Genomic DNA, 13,937 nt, shown 5'->3' on the forward strand with positions numbered 1-13,937 from the left:
GGGCTCCCCAGCCCGGCCGCGCTTTTCGGCACCACGTGGGCTTTAATTCCCCTCTGCTTCCTCACCCTGTTCTCTAAACAAGCCGTAATGTAAAAAAAGCCCCCCGCAAGCCCAAACAGCCCCCCACGCGCTGATCCCGGCAGGTGCCGGTGATCACCTCTGCAGCATCACCGCGCAGGGATTTCTCTGCAGCATCGCTGCTCCCCACGCGCCGCGGGAAAAGCTCCCGAAGCCACGCGGGAAAGCGGGCAAAGGGCGGGCGAACGGCAGCGCCGAGGGCGCCCGGCACGCCGCTGCTGCCGTGCCACCTCCGTGGCCACCCCGCGCGAGTCTCCTGCGCCATCACCGCAGCACAAAACCCCAGCAGCCCCGAGAAGGCCTTTGCCCCGCAGTCGGGAAACAATCCACAAATCGGGAAACGTGAAAAAGACGCCGATCCCTTCTCTGCAAACGTCCCCTGGAGAACAGGGAACGTACGAGGAGTTTCCAAGGCTTTGGGGTTTGGACCTCTGATCTGTGTCTAGACCCGAACAGCTACTACAGCTCGAGCTGGTCCAGACGTGTGGGCAGCTACAAGAGCTTCCGCAACGAAGCTGAAACTTCCCCTTTCGGTAACTTAGAAAACAATTTCTGGGCTTTGATCTGAGCAATCCCTCCCTGATTGACACCTCTGCTTCGGGTCTGTAGTATCATGATAAAGCAGCCTGACAGGCCCAGCGGCCCCTCCAGCAAACTTTGATTTCCAGCAAATAAATAAAATTTCAAGAAATCATCTACACATTCTCCTACATTTCCTTCAAACATGAAATAGAAGTTGTTATCATCTGGATAAATGAATGTTTTCCCGTTTATGAACCCCCTAGAAGCATACCTGGTCTTGCATGCACACATGAACTCATAACACTAAACGTGCTAACGCCAGCTAAACCCCTTCTTCCTGCCCTTAGAGAAAGCCCTGGGCGCTCCTCAGCACGCTCACGTCCTCGCGAGCCCCCGTTTAGAGCCGTAACGCCCCGCGCCAGCCGGTTAGTGGGCTCGCCTTTCTGCTTAGTGCCCACACGCGGGGGTTTTCAAGAGAAGCCAAGGATTTTCCTCTTTTGGTACTGCTAGCATTAAATTTAAGGTAAAATTCACATTTTGTCTGTGGCAAACCATGTAACTATCCAGCTTTGGTGGAATATGACAGCCGAAAAAGCACATGCATAACTTGACTTTTACTTTTTTTGATATATTTATGACATGCTATAAATACTTAAGAAATGCATTACTTTTGTATTTCTTGGTCTCCTGTAAAAACAGACTTTTTTGGCTCTGTTTTCTCCCACTGATGTTAAAACAGTGAGAAGAAAATCATCTATAAATTGTTCATCTTTGATAGAAGACATAATTTGTTGAAAAATGGATTTTCAATTGCATTTCTGTATTCTTGCTCTAGAGTACGTATGTCTTTTTGAAATTACCGATCATTTCTGAGAAATATAGATAAAAGGCATGGCTTTATCAGCAGCTATAGCGCTATAGAGATGAATATACAATGGGATGCTGATCTGTGGTGGGGAATTAAAATACTTCAGGTGGCATCATATAAATAATTTCCAATTCTTAATCTGTCAATCTGTATTTTGGGTCAGTGAATACAGGTGTGAAATGAAATACATTTCACTAGCTCTTCCTTGCATTTTCAGTATCATTCTTATGCCCAAAATATTTCTTTCTAAGAAAAGTATCTAGCTATATATTTTTTGAAGAGTTTTACAGTCTGTGTGTGTTCGTGTAGAATATAGCCATTCCCGTGGCAGGTCTGCCTGACGCCAGATGCTTCCAAGATGCAAAAAACGCTTAGGGGATTAGGTTTCTTCCTAATGGAAGATAGTCAGTGGATAGCTTATGCCCTGGAGCATGAGTGTTTATAACCCATTACATACATACATACATATACATACGTATATATATATATATATATATATGCCATTCCGCTGCCTGGCACAAGGGACTCCTGTGCAAGGGAGGCGGCGCTTTCATGCGCTGTGGGACTTGCCCTCACGCCAGGTGGATAGAAAAGGTCTAGTCTCTTGACTGTCACCCATTTGCCTGAGCTTTAGAGAAACACTTAAGAAGAGCAAGCCAATGGTCCGTAGTTATAAATTGGCTCGGTAGCTATTTGCATCTTCACTGGGTGAGAAAAAAGCAAAAAAAGAAAAATAAAACCACTGTTCTTACAACGGCAGGTTTGCACTGAATGTTCATATRTTGACATTTCAGTACTATCAAAAACGGAGTCCTACCACTGACAGGATAGTCCAGATTTATTGGGAACCCCCTAGTGGGATGACCAACCCTTTAGTTTAGCCAGAAGATGAGTGCACAGAAAGGACTCTCATCGCGGCAGCTGGGGGAAGGAGGAGGGGGGCGAAAGCTAAATTTGCAGCATTGCTGGGCTGAAAACCACGAAGGGGCTGGAAACGGGATTTGTGAAAGGCGATGGAGAACGGTCTGTTCGCAGCCAGAAAAAAAAAGAAAAGAAAAAAAATCAGAAAAAGGAGTAAAAGGAAGGAAAAGATACAAAGGTGTTTTTATCCATCAAGTGCAAGGAGACCAGTAGTGTGATCTTACTTATGTTAGTGCCTCGTGGCAAGCTTTCGTCTAGGCTGGCGACATTTTCCTAGAAGTTTTTGAAAGCTGCCATCTAAGCAAGAGATTTCATTTCATGTATTTTGTAAATGTATAAATTCACAAGTCTACAGAGGGCTCATTAAATTCTCCCTTTCTCAGTAAAGCTGCCACCCGAGGACATGGAAATACTCACATGTAATATATTTGCTAATGCTGGCTCCTTTTGGCTTCACAAAAAACCCTCTTACGGAGTGGCAATCTCTGACAGACAGCGTAACATAACCCCGTCACTGCTTTATGCTTTCCTAAGCCATAAGAAAAATACTTCGTAGTTCTTCGTAGTCAAATGCCAGGCAGCTGCTAGAGGTGGGCAGATTCACCGGTAAACCTGGCAAATAGCCGGCGTTGCGCTGCCCGCTGCTGCATCGCTGTTTAGCGGGAAAAGCTTGAGCTCGGGACGGCTCCGCTTGTCCAAACGCGGCCCATCGCGTCGCTCCCGCTTAAAAGCGCTCGCGTGTGTGTAATCGCGTGGCTGTGATGCCATCTAGTGGTAGTTGGACCTGGTTAAAATCGCCTCGCTCAACAGACTCACCCGTTTCCCTGCGTTATTTAATGGACACGCTCGGCACGGGAAAGTGCTTCCTGCAGCCTGGGGGTCGCTTCATTTTTTGCAGTGTTATTACTGGAGCCGCTGAGACGGTACGTTAGCATGGGGCCATCCGAGGGCGCGAGACAGGCGCCTTCGCCTTGCAGCAAGGAAGGGTTCCCCGCAGTGAAGACAGAGCCGTGCGAGTCCATGCAAGGCATCTGCTGGCTCTGCTGCTGGAAAGCTCGGCTGCAATCGCGGTCTCTCACAGCCCATATGTCAAAAACTTTGTAATAGTAATTTTTATTCAATTAAAAGATTTTTACGCCTGGAATGTTCTCTTTTAGAAACATCTGTAATTGCTACCGGTTTTATTAAATCTAAACTTTTCTCTTTCCTCGACTGACAAAGCTACAAGTAATCTGAAATGAGAAGGCCCAAGTAGGCCATCTCCAACCCGGTGTACGCACCTCCCAGCGCTGCTGGTGCTTCAGTGCTTTGAAAGCTTCCCGAATGCAACTCCAAACCCGACATTTCGGCTCGGATCGAACTTCTCTGCGAAAGCAAACTTTCATTTCTTTGCACAAGACCTCTCTGTTACCTACAAAATGCTTCCTAAGAACAGGCTACCTTGTACGTAGCACTGCACCGTGCTCCGCTGTTGGTGTAAAGTTCGTGTGAAGGAAGCAATAGGTGTCTTTACTGACCCAAAACTTCTCRGATACAGAGGGTTTTAGCATCAGTGGTTGACAAATGATAAAACTCAGCAAAATGGCTCAGTTTTTTTAACAYATGTGAGTGATTAAGGTTTCTTTATGAAGCCGTAATTGCAATGTGCRCTTGTGGCCTGCTGACGGTCCCTTGCAGTGCATTAAAGCCCGACCTCCCCGCGTCCGCAGGCTGCGGGATTGCTTTCCGGGGTTAAATACCCAGGGAGTCCCTGGCGTAAGAGCAGAGCACGCTCTCGGCCGAGGAGCTGCGACAGCGCGAAGCCRGCTCCGGCACCCAGCCGGCGGCGAGACCCTGCAGCGGCACGCGAAGCCGCCGGCTAAGCCAACTCGCCGGCTCGCTTCCCCCAGCCAAGCTCTGCTTTAAAGCCTGCAAAACTGGTCAAATTGTTAAAATGATCCTGGCTCACGACCTGGAATTCAGAAGAGGTTGTCTTAGAAATAAATCCCCTACAGCGTCATTAAGGAGCAAAGGTGACCCAAATCATTCACTAGCCATGTGAATACAACCGTAGATCAGACCGCGTGGTTATATATTCCGTACATGCAATATATTTTCCAGAAGAGCCATTCTAGAAGTGCTTTTAAAATGCTACTGGTACTGTATTTCATCTGCTTCYGCCTATAAATCCAGGCAACTTTAGAAATATGACCTCAAAAAAGAGCCAAATTATAATCAGTGCCTTTTAGAAATATCTACAAGGACCTAAAATAACTTTTTTTCAGCACAGCAGTATTCCATTTTTCAACTCTCACATTTCATGATCTGCCAGAGTTAGAAAACGTGGTATAAAAATTCAGGTGGTATTAAAAAAGAGACGTATAAATACCTTATGTTTTGTATATTGCATTTCTATTTCACTTTATTTCATATTTTATTTTAGTCCATCAGTGAACTAATGTGAGAGAGTCCCTCCCGATTCGCTAGTGCTCATATCTATCGACGGGAACCGCCTTGGGTCTGCTGCATGCTGGAGGTGTAGCATCCTCCTCTCGCTGAGAATGACTGCAGAGAAATAATATTTTATAAATTTTAAGTAACTTAATTAATTGTATGTAAAGGAGCTGCTTGTTTATGACTAGGTGGCCCAGACGACGGTGACCTTTCCTGCAGATCTTTCACAGGTTAGCAGCTCATCCGAAGGGCCACGCAAACCTCGTTTCAGGGCAGCGCCGCGCGTGGCTGCAGCAACGCGACAGCTTGTGCATTTGCAAGAGAAAGAACGGCGAAGCCAAAGCCTTTCTTCCCCGCGTTTAGTAAAGCAAACGCGTTCGTCCCGAACGTCCCAGCCACCTCTCCGGAAGCGCTGGTGTCGCTGTGTCCCGGTGTGGTGTCTTTGGCCAGGGGAAACGCTGCGCGTGGTGCAGGGCAGCAGAGCATCAGGCTTAACCTATGTGTGTATTTAATGCTGTGAAGTGAAATTGTTAAGCGGTGGTCCACAGGGAGTGCCGGGAAAGCCGCTCCTTTTCCAGGGAGCAGCTCTCTTCCCCGTTATCACCCGTGTCACAGGGCTGCCCTAATTTGTTATTAAGGAGGCTATTCATTACTGCAAAACTTGCGCTTAATGGCAGGACATGCGGAGGATGTCTCCTCGAGGGCCTGAGGTGGTTTTGGAAGTCTCTCTGAGTGTTTATGATTTATTTTCAGATGTGCTGAGGCTTGCTGCGCTGGGCTGTGAACAGAGCCAGGATTTATTTCCCCAGCCAGGATGCCCATCGATCACACGGTGGAGGAACGAGGCAACCTGCCAGCCGGCCACATGGCCGGCAGTCCCCAAAATCTGTCCCCGAAGCTGCTGTGCTGCGTCCCTGCGCTCCCTCTCCAGCTGCCGGGAGCAGGACGGGAGAGCGGGGCCGCCAGCTTGCCCCTTTTGCTGATTTCCAACCAAATTCCAGTGAAATCATAGCACAATTCTGACTGGTGGGGTGGGTGGTGTGTGTGCTCCACCAAACTCATTCCTGCAGCCGCTGCTGAGCGAATAGCTGGGAAAAAGGGGCACGGTAACCAAAGCTCTCCTAAGCAAGGCTCAAGCATCCTTCTTTTGCCAAGGGACCTGCTCACCACCTGCGGGCAGGATCTGCCCAGCAGTGTCCACCACCTGATGAACAACAAGACAGAGAAAATAACTGGAGAGCTCCATCCTTCCRCCAAGGGGGACCACCGAAAACAAACCAAGGCTGAGGCTCACAGCAGAGGTTGCACCTGTCTGGTGAGGGGCCATATCTAGCTAGGAGCCACCTTTGGCTCTGTTTCTGGGACATCTCCTCTGTGTTTTTGCTAATAATGGCTTAGGTCAAGAGCTTCCATGCTTTTTGAAGTCAAAGATCCCTGTCAGCTCTCAACCTTTCTTGTGAACTTCCTAACCTCTAACCACCAGGTCTGCMCATTTTGTTTGGTATGGGTCTGCAGACCACTCGCCACCTCTCCATGGATGGGTAACCATCCAGAAGATGGGACAGACGGCTTCATTTTCTGCTTGCTGTTTATACTGCTTCAAAGTCCACTTTCATTAGCACCATGCCATTGCATTTGGACTGACTTCTGCTGGCAATGGTTTCAGGCCAAAACCAACCTGTGTTCACCAGACAGTGTCAAATTTCATGAGTGTTTTTTTGGTAATCTGAGATCTCAAAAAAAAAAAAAAGCTCTCAACAGTGTTTCTATGTTAACTGCTCACCTTTCTACTCTTCAGCTTCTAACCACTACAAACCTCTTTTCATTGACACGCAGTTTTGCCAATATTCAGAAGTTCGTCTCCATCTGCTAGTGACCACTAGCCTCTGCCTTGTACCTCCTATGTTGGCTCTACTTGACTAACCAAAGGGCAGGGCAAGAGAGAGCCGGACACCTGAAACTCAGACGTGTCCTACTGGGTTTTAAGGTAGGCAGCTCCTGAACAGTTTCAAGCTCTGGGTTAATGCAAGTGAGTCAGAAGCCGATCTGACTTGCTTGGGGTTTAGACCTTGCCCGGGGTCACCATTAGCTGACTTCAAGGTCAGGGGTTTAGAAATACAATAAAATCTACTCTTTACCAATGCCAAGACTCTTCCCAAGTGCAGCCTGCTGAGCTAGAGGATTTGAATATGAACATAGGAAAACTGAGATAACATAATCTCTCAGCAGTTACGGTACAGAGGTGTATCGTGTTTACGGAAAAATGGCCTTAGGAGACTTACAGCCAACCTCTGAGTTCCCTGCGCTGTTGACTTCTTCCCCATACATTAATATTATAAACTGTGCTCTAGGTTCTGCACCTTAACCAAGATCACCACAGTGACTGTCTTAACTGTTCCTTACAGTATTTTCTAACTTTGACTCTGCTTATAATGCCAAAAAAAATCATTTTCTCTTTCCCACCTTCTGTCTGTAGGCTCCTCATTATGTATTGCAGTTCAAAAATATGAATCAAAAATAATAAAGAAGAAAAAAAAAGGAGGAGAGCATGKTTTTTTTGCTGCACTTTGTAATTTGCGATTCCTGCTAAGAATCCTGTGATACAAAATCAACTTGAAGTCGTATTCATGGTTCAACGAGTTGAAAGATTTCGCTTTGAAAATAAAGACTATATCTATGCTTTACAGCATATCAGATTTATTCATTTTAGATTGTACCTTAGAGCACGTTGTGTAACTGGTGGGAAACGACAAGATCAATTGTTCACTGAAGCATTTTTTACAGAAAAAAGAGTCAAGGACGTTACTTCTGAGAGAAGTGTTTTCACACGAGGCACAATATGTTCCCGATGTTACAAAAAGCCCCGTTTCTCCGGCTCCCCAAAGGCCATTGGCTTTTTTTTTTCCCCCTGAGGAGCACCACCCTACTTTCCCCACGGTGACCCCTTGAAGTCCTCCCCACCGACTCTCCGTGCAGGTAATTCGTTCTGCGGCGCCGGCGCCTTCTATTACTTCTTTAACGGGAAGGTCGGCAGGGGAAGGCGGCCGGGCCGGCACAGGGGTGTCCACCACGCTCGTGCTCTCCTACCTCCTACCCGCACCTCAGCCCGGTTCGGACGCACAAATCCTACGTCCCATTTACTCTAATGGATTCGATTGAGCCAATTAGGCTCTTTTTGCTTCGCTTTCGCAGCCGTGTAACGGATGCTATTAATACTTACAGCCTCATGGGATTAATTGCCTGTAAAGTCACTTGGAGACCTTGGATAGAAGCACCGGTGATATTAATTATTGTTATAGATATTATACTGTTAAACGTAAGTTCACACATTTATGTGGGAAAAAAGCTTCCAGAATCAAAAGAACTAAAGCCGCCCCCAGGCTATTTAATTACTTTATTGCCCTTCATTGGCAAGGTGATGTCTCAGCTCCATTTTTCCTCTCGCACTGCAGCATTTCCAGCCCCTAAAARCCCATGCCCATGTCAGAAACGCGGCTCACTGACTCACAGAAGTCAGAGATAAAAAGACGTATTGTTCACTTGATAATATCTCCTTCTGCCTTTCCTACAACCCACATTTCTTCTCTTTTAAAATGCTTTCATTTTGTTCTCATGCTACTAATTTGCAGATGTAAAAAGTCAAGACGTGTAGGGATTCAGAAAAGTTAGTATAAAACCGTGCAAATGTTTACCATGCAGAAGTGTAATGCTCATTGTAAATATGAAATATTTGACAAGCATTTTTTTCTCGGAATGACATAGTACATTTTAACCATTGGAAAATTCAGAGGGCAAAATTAATTTCTGCCTGTATTTACTGAATTGAATGACGTTGCACAAGGAACATCCCAAAGCRTTACTATACAGCATGGAAAAAAAACAAATGAAGATTATTTGTGAGGCTGGCTCACAAACAACATTCATAATTTTCTGATGCAAATCAGAAAACTGAAGGATTATAAGTAGAAAATAGTAGACATAGAAATGTGGCTCTAGAAAGAAATTGCTTTGAGGTACTAGAGGTGCTTCCTAGAGAAAAAGATACCTAGTTTTTTTCCAACCAGTGACCAGGGGGGAAAAGCGTATCTTTGCATGGAAAACACTAAAAACAYCCTTATAGATTTTTCTCAAAGTTTGCAAAACCCCAAACAACTCCTTAAAAAAAAAAAACTGGATTGTCTTAAGCTTTCCTTCTCAGACAAACAAAACCGAACCATCGCCACCAATAATTAAAAACATGTAAAAACCAGATTTCTGGCAGAGTCCAAACTCACRCCAGTTCAGACCCAAAGGGAAAATCTTTGCACGGTGTGACTCAGTGAAAATGGTTTACCTACGGTTCTTATTGCAGGTTTAATTACTACGGCTGTCACCAAGAAACCACTGCAATCCTACAAGGACACCCAGAGGTTAGAGTCTGCCTCTATCAGGACACCAACACTGCTACTCCAACAATATGAAAATATTTAAAATCGTCAACAATAACTTCAGGAGTTATTTCCTACACAACTGAGACCATAAAACCTGTAATAAAGCAATCTATTTACTATAATCTGTTCTGTTTTTCAGACGTTCGCCTCGCCTCTACCTGGTCTTTCTGCTGGCTCCCAGCACACTGATGCTGTATTCCAGTCATCATATGCATGGAAATTAAATTAAGTAGTGGGTGGAAAAGTGAATTAGATTTAGTAAGTGAAACAATGCATGGCAGTTGAACTATAGATATTATGCATAACCTTTCCCATGCTGCTCTATTCAGTTGCTTCTAATGCATTGCAGAGGGGCAGCATTAAGTGACATGACTAGCATCTGCTTTTCTTTTTATAAACTGAATAATATGATCGTTTTATAATCTCTGCTGAACCTCCTCAGTGATCCTTAAAATCCAGGCTGATTTGTCAGCCAACACAAAGCAGCCAGCGCTTTCGCTACCCAGCACCGGCGGCTATGGGAAATCAGCCCTGGACCCTATGGGAAATCCCCCCTACACATGATTTAGCTCTGTTTAATTCACAGTTCCCATACGTGCCTAAATAGCAGGGGAAGGCTACTTAGCTGACAGTGCCCATTGCAGACGTTTGCAAGAGCACCTAAATAATTTGCAGAGGCCCAGGCAGCACATACATCATTACTGTGTGCAAACGTGCTTGGAAGTGATGCAATGATGTGACATTTCGTGTTCCCTGAATTCCCCCACCTTGACCTCTCCTATCTGGCATTGAAACGGGAGTTCTCTAAGGCTATTAGTATTATTGCCATTATTACTGCCACTATTATTATTTTGATGGTTTGCGCTGCAGCGGGATGGGGAAGAGGGCTCCGCTGCTCTAACCATGCACACAGATGCCCGCTAGCCCCCAAAACACACAATCTCAGAGAAACGTTGTCTAAAACAGGCGAGGAAAACAGAGGCGCCAGGGAAAGAATGAAATTAGAGCGGTCCGCGTGGAAAAACAGGGCCACAAATCATCATTTGTGTTACTTATTGACATCCCAGAAGATAAAATAATAAGGGGGAATTCAAAGGACAGCAAGGTGACTTTGCAGCAGAAAACAAAGTTTGTTTAAATATATTAAACATCAGCAACCAAGGTCAGCACCGTTCGCTGGATGAGTGCAGGCGATACGGCTCAGTACTGTAAAAGACATGCTAGGTAGATGGATGGATTAGGCCAGAAAGGCCTTAAAATGAAGATATATTGTTTGAGCTTACTATGTATACAGGAGAGAACCAGTTCGCATATTCACGGTGGCGCGACACAGGCAACACAACAAAATAAGAAAATGGTCTTTGCAGAAGCAACTTAAGTGGCCAAAATGAAGACTAACATTGCACTGAAAAAGTTAGGTTCAGCCTGCAAAAACCTCCTTGACATGCATTAGCATCCTGCTACTTTATTCTTTAAGATTAGTTCCGAAAAGAAGCATAGCAACATTTGCCGGAGGAGGGTGCTGAGGAGGAAGAGACCTAGGGAAGGTTGAAAATACAAAGCTGCTACATTTTGTATGGACTGGCCTGGTTTATGTTGATGGATATAAGATGCTGCCTGCGGTGGGTTTCTCTGAAGTTGTGCTGTGGCACCACGTATATGGCCAGGGTTGAATTCCCTCTGAAATTCGGTAAGGACTTCAATCGTGCTCTGAGCTTACAGGCAGAGCCGGGAACATCGCACAGGCTCTACCTCTAGCATTGCGGCTAGGAACAGCACTACATCTTTTTCACCAAAATTCTTCCTGGCTTTTCAAACAAATGTGTGGTTAAAATAATTTGCACAGCAGAATATGCGAATTTTGGTATTAGAGCCTGCCATTTCTTTGACATCTTCTCCAAGAGAGAGAGTGACCTCTACTTGTTAGCAATATCTGCTATGCTGGAAACCTGAAGGCAAAAGCACATAATCTCAAAATTGTCTGGTTTGGTCCCTGTTAGCTGCTCATAAAGAATTTCTTAGCAGTGATTAGAAGTTTGCTTATGCAGGGTGATTACGTTGCATAACGCATCTTCCCATTACGCGGCTAATAAAAACAACAGCAACGTGCATTCTGGCGCAAAGAGGTTAGGAGTTTATTGAAGTTGTAAATTGTGGATTCCACTAATGCAGGGTAATAAGATCGAGCAGCACAGTGTGAGCATTAGAGAAATCATTCTCCGAGTTTTGTCTAATATTGTGTAGTTATTAGACATTTTGTGCCTTATTAATCTTCTTTGACCTTCTTCCACAAATTTTCCTTCCTCTAAAAATGAATAACTTGCTGAGAATCGTGCTGTGACCACAAGTGTCCATAAAATAGCGGGGCGCGCTGCAAATGCATGACCGGAGCTTCCAAAACGCAGCGGCCGGAGCGAACGTCCCGGGGCGACCGCCCCGAGCCTCCCCCTCCCCTGACCTGCGAAACGGCCTGGGCTCGCCCCTGAGAAATAGCAATAGCCGCCTAAAATCTACGTTGGTAGCGTATCTCAGTGCTCGTTCGTCCACGTTACACACCCGCGGTCCCAGGCCCGGCTTTGCGGGCAAGCGGCGGCGTAGCCACACACGGCGATACAGCTAACTAATTCCTTCTGCACGTGTCACGGCTGCATGTAGGAAAATTGAAATATTTAGGGGCTTTATAACTTATTCATGTCAATCACTGCCATTAATGTGGGATGGGAATGCACTCCCTGCCAAGAAGTTATTATTTGCTCAAGAAAAGTTTAATTCTTACCKCTCGATTGTTTTTCCCCTTATCCGTGGGGTAACAAAGAGAGTAAAACCTGCAGGTTCAGAGCTGACCGTTCTGTTCCGCTTGTCTGCACAAACGTTAAATAAAATCTTACAAGCAAATAGACATAATAGCGTCGTAAATGAGGTGCATAAGGCATTCGAATAAATAAGCAGCTAAGATATTAAACTTTAAAAATCAGCRCCTCGGCATACAAATTTTCCCAAACGCGCTTGCTCGCTCAGCCCCCGTTCTCTATGAAATCTGCAGTAATTACCTCACATCCGTGTACCGCACCGGAGATCTTYGCATCCACAGGCGGTCCGGAGGGATTCGTCTCTGTGCCCCGCGGTCCGGACGAGGGCATCGGCTGCACAGCCGGCTCTGCCGAACGCCGGGGGTTACTGCTCCCAAGCAAAACGCCGCCCTCGGGACGTGTTCTTTACAGTCACAAAAAGAAGTATGTATTAAAAGGGTGCTCTTTAAGCAGTATATCATTTGATTTCTGACTTTATTTTTGTATACTACTCGGCATCACTCATTCCCACCTCGTCGTTGAGTATCTCCACGTAGCACATCATCGGCAAAGCTCTGGTTTGGAACAGCCACTGGGATGCGTAGGGGCAATAAGCACGTAAGCGCCGAAGTGCATCTACAGGAACGTCATTATCCCCCTAAAAATACATATGCCCGCCTTTTGCAAGTCCCACGTACACAGCTCGCTTTCTTAGATTTGGATTGCTTGTATGGAAAAAAAATAAAAAATCCACGCGTTAAAAGTAGGTCTGTAAAGTGGGTGGCACCCGCCTGCCCTCTGCTCTCCCCTCCGGCCTACCGGAGCGCATGCAGGAGCGATCAAAACCTTGCCTCRGATCATCCTCTAAAGCTCGTTTACTCCCATATGGTCAAACGCGTATTTACTTTACTCGTTAGCAGTGTTTACTCATCAGCTCTGCTTTCTGAGCCACCTGATTTCTATTTTTTTTTAATCTTTACAGAAGCAGCATCTGTCACAAGTCACTTCCTCGTTCACCCTTTTTACATTCCTCAGCTTGTATTTTCTCTCGTGGAAAGTCCTTCTTACTCATGCGACATACATCCATGGCACAGCCACGCTGGGAGGCAACACGTGCTCCAAAAATGAGTGGTGTCCGCTCCAGAAGGACCCAAAATGCTATTGCGCATGCAACCAAGTGAGGATCAACCCTTGGAGCTTCAACCAAAAGGTCAAGGCTGCTGCTGTCCATCCCAAAGAGGTAGCAATGGGGGGGTCGTACCGCAGGCATGAGGGAAGGATGGGATTTAGTTAGCTCCTGCGCTGCACAACATGCGTCGTTATGGGCATGAAACATCTGGTTTCTGCTCAGCAGCTCTTCTGGAGCAGGCAGGGCCATAAGCACCGGCTCATAGGTTTTTTTTTTTTTTAATGTAGGACTAATTTATAAAAAGCTTTCAATTCATACAAACTAATTAAACGTAAGCAAATTTCCTTTAAGCTGGTCCAATGCCCACTAAGTTTCTCGTGGACTTCGCCATTGTTTTCTGCAGGACAACAGTACGCTCGTAGTCACATCTAATTAAAAGGCTTTAAAGGAATTCTTATCAGAACTTTCCATATGTTGCACACGACCGCTCTTGAGTGTTGTTTTCGTAGTGACGATGCTCAAATCAAGAGAAGGTGCCACCACGTTGGATGCTGTCCAGATTTGCGCACCTACCCCTGCTCCTAGGACTTGATGATAATTTAAGGCTGTTGATGCCTGTAACTACAACAGGGGCGCGAAGAGAACGATAGCGGGAGAAGCGGCGAACGCTCGTGAATGACGCTCAGAAGACATAACTCGCGCTGTGAAATTAATGAGATAAACACACGAAATGAAACCGCAGCGCAGCCTCGTCTAGTGAATATTTC

General features: G+C 45.8%; 1 protein-coding gene across 1 annotated transcript in view; it reads right to left on the reverse strand.

Annotated features, from left to right (window-relative positions):
* The window catches only part of FOXI2 (forkhead box I2), a 31,711-nt gene that overhangs the window by 952 nt on the left and 16,822 nt on the right, over positions 1–13,937 (reverse strand). The gene's annotated exons all lie outside the window — the stretch shown is intronic.

Source organism: Apteryx rowi, unplaced genomic scaffold (assembly GCF_003343035.1).
Source record: "Apteryx rowi isolate R43461 unplaced genomic scaffold, aptRow1 scaffold_23, whole genome shotgun sequence".
Taxonomy (NCBI): Eukaryota; Metazoa; Chordata; class Aves; order Apterygiformes; family Apterygidae; genus Apteryx; species Apteryx rowi.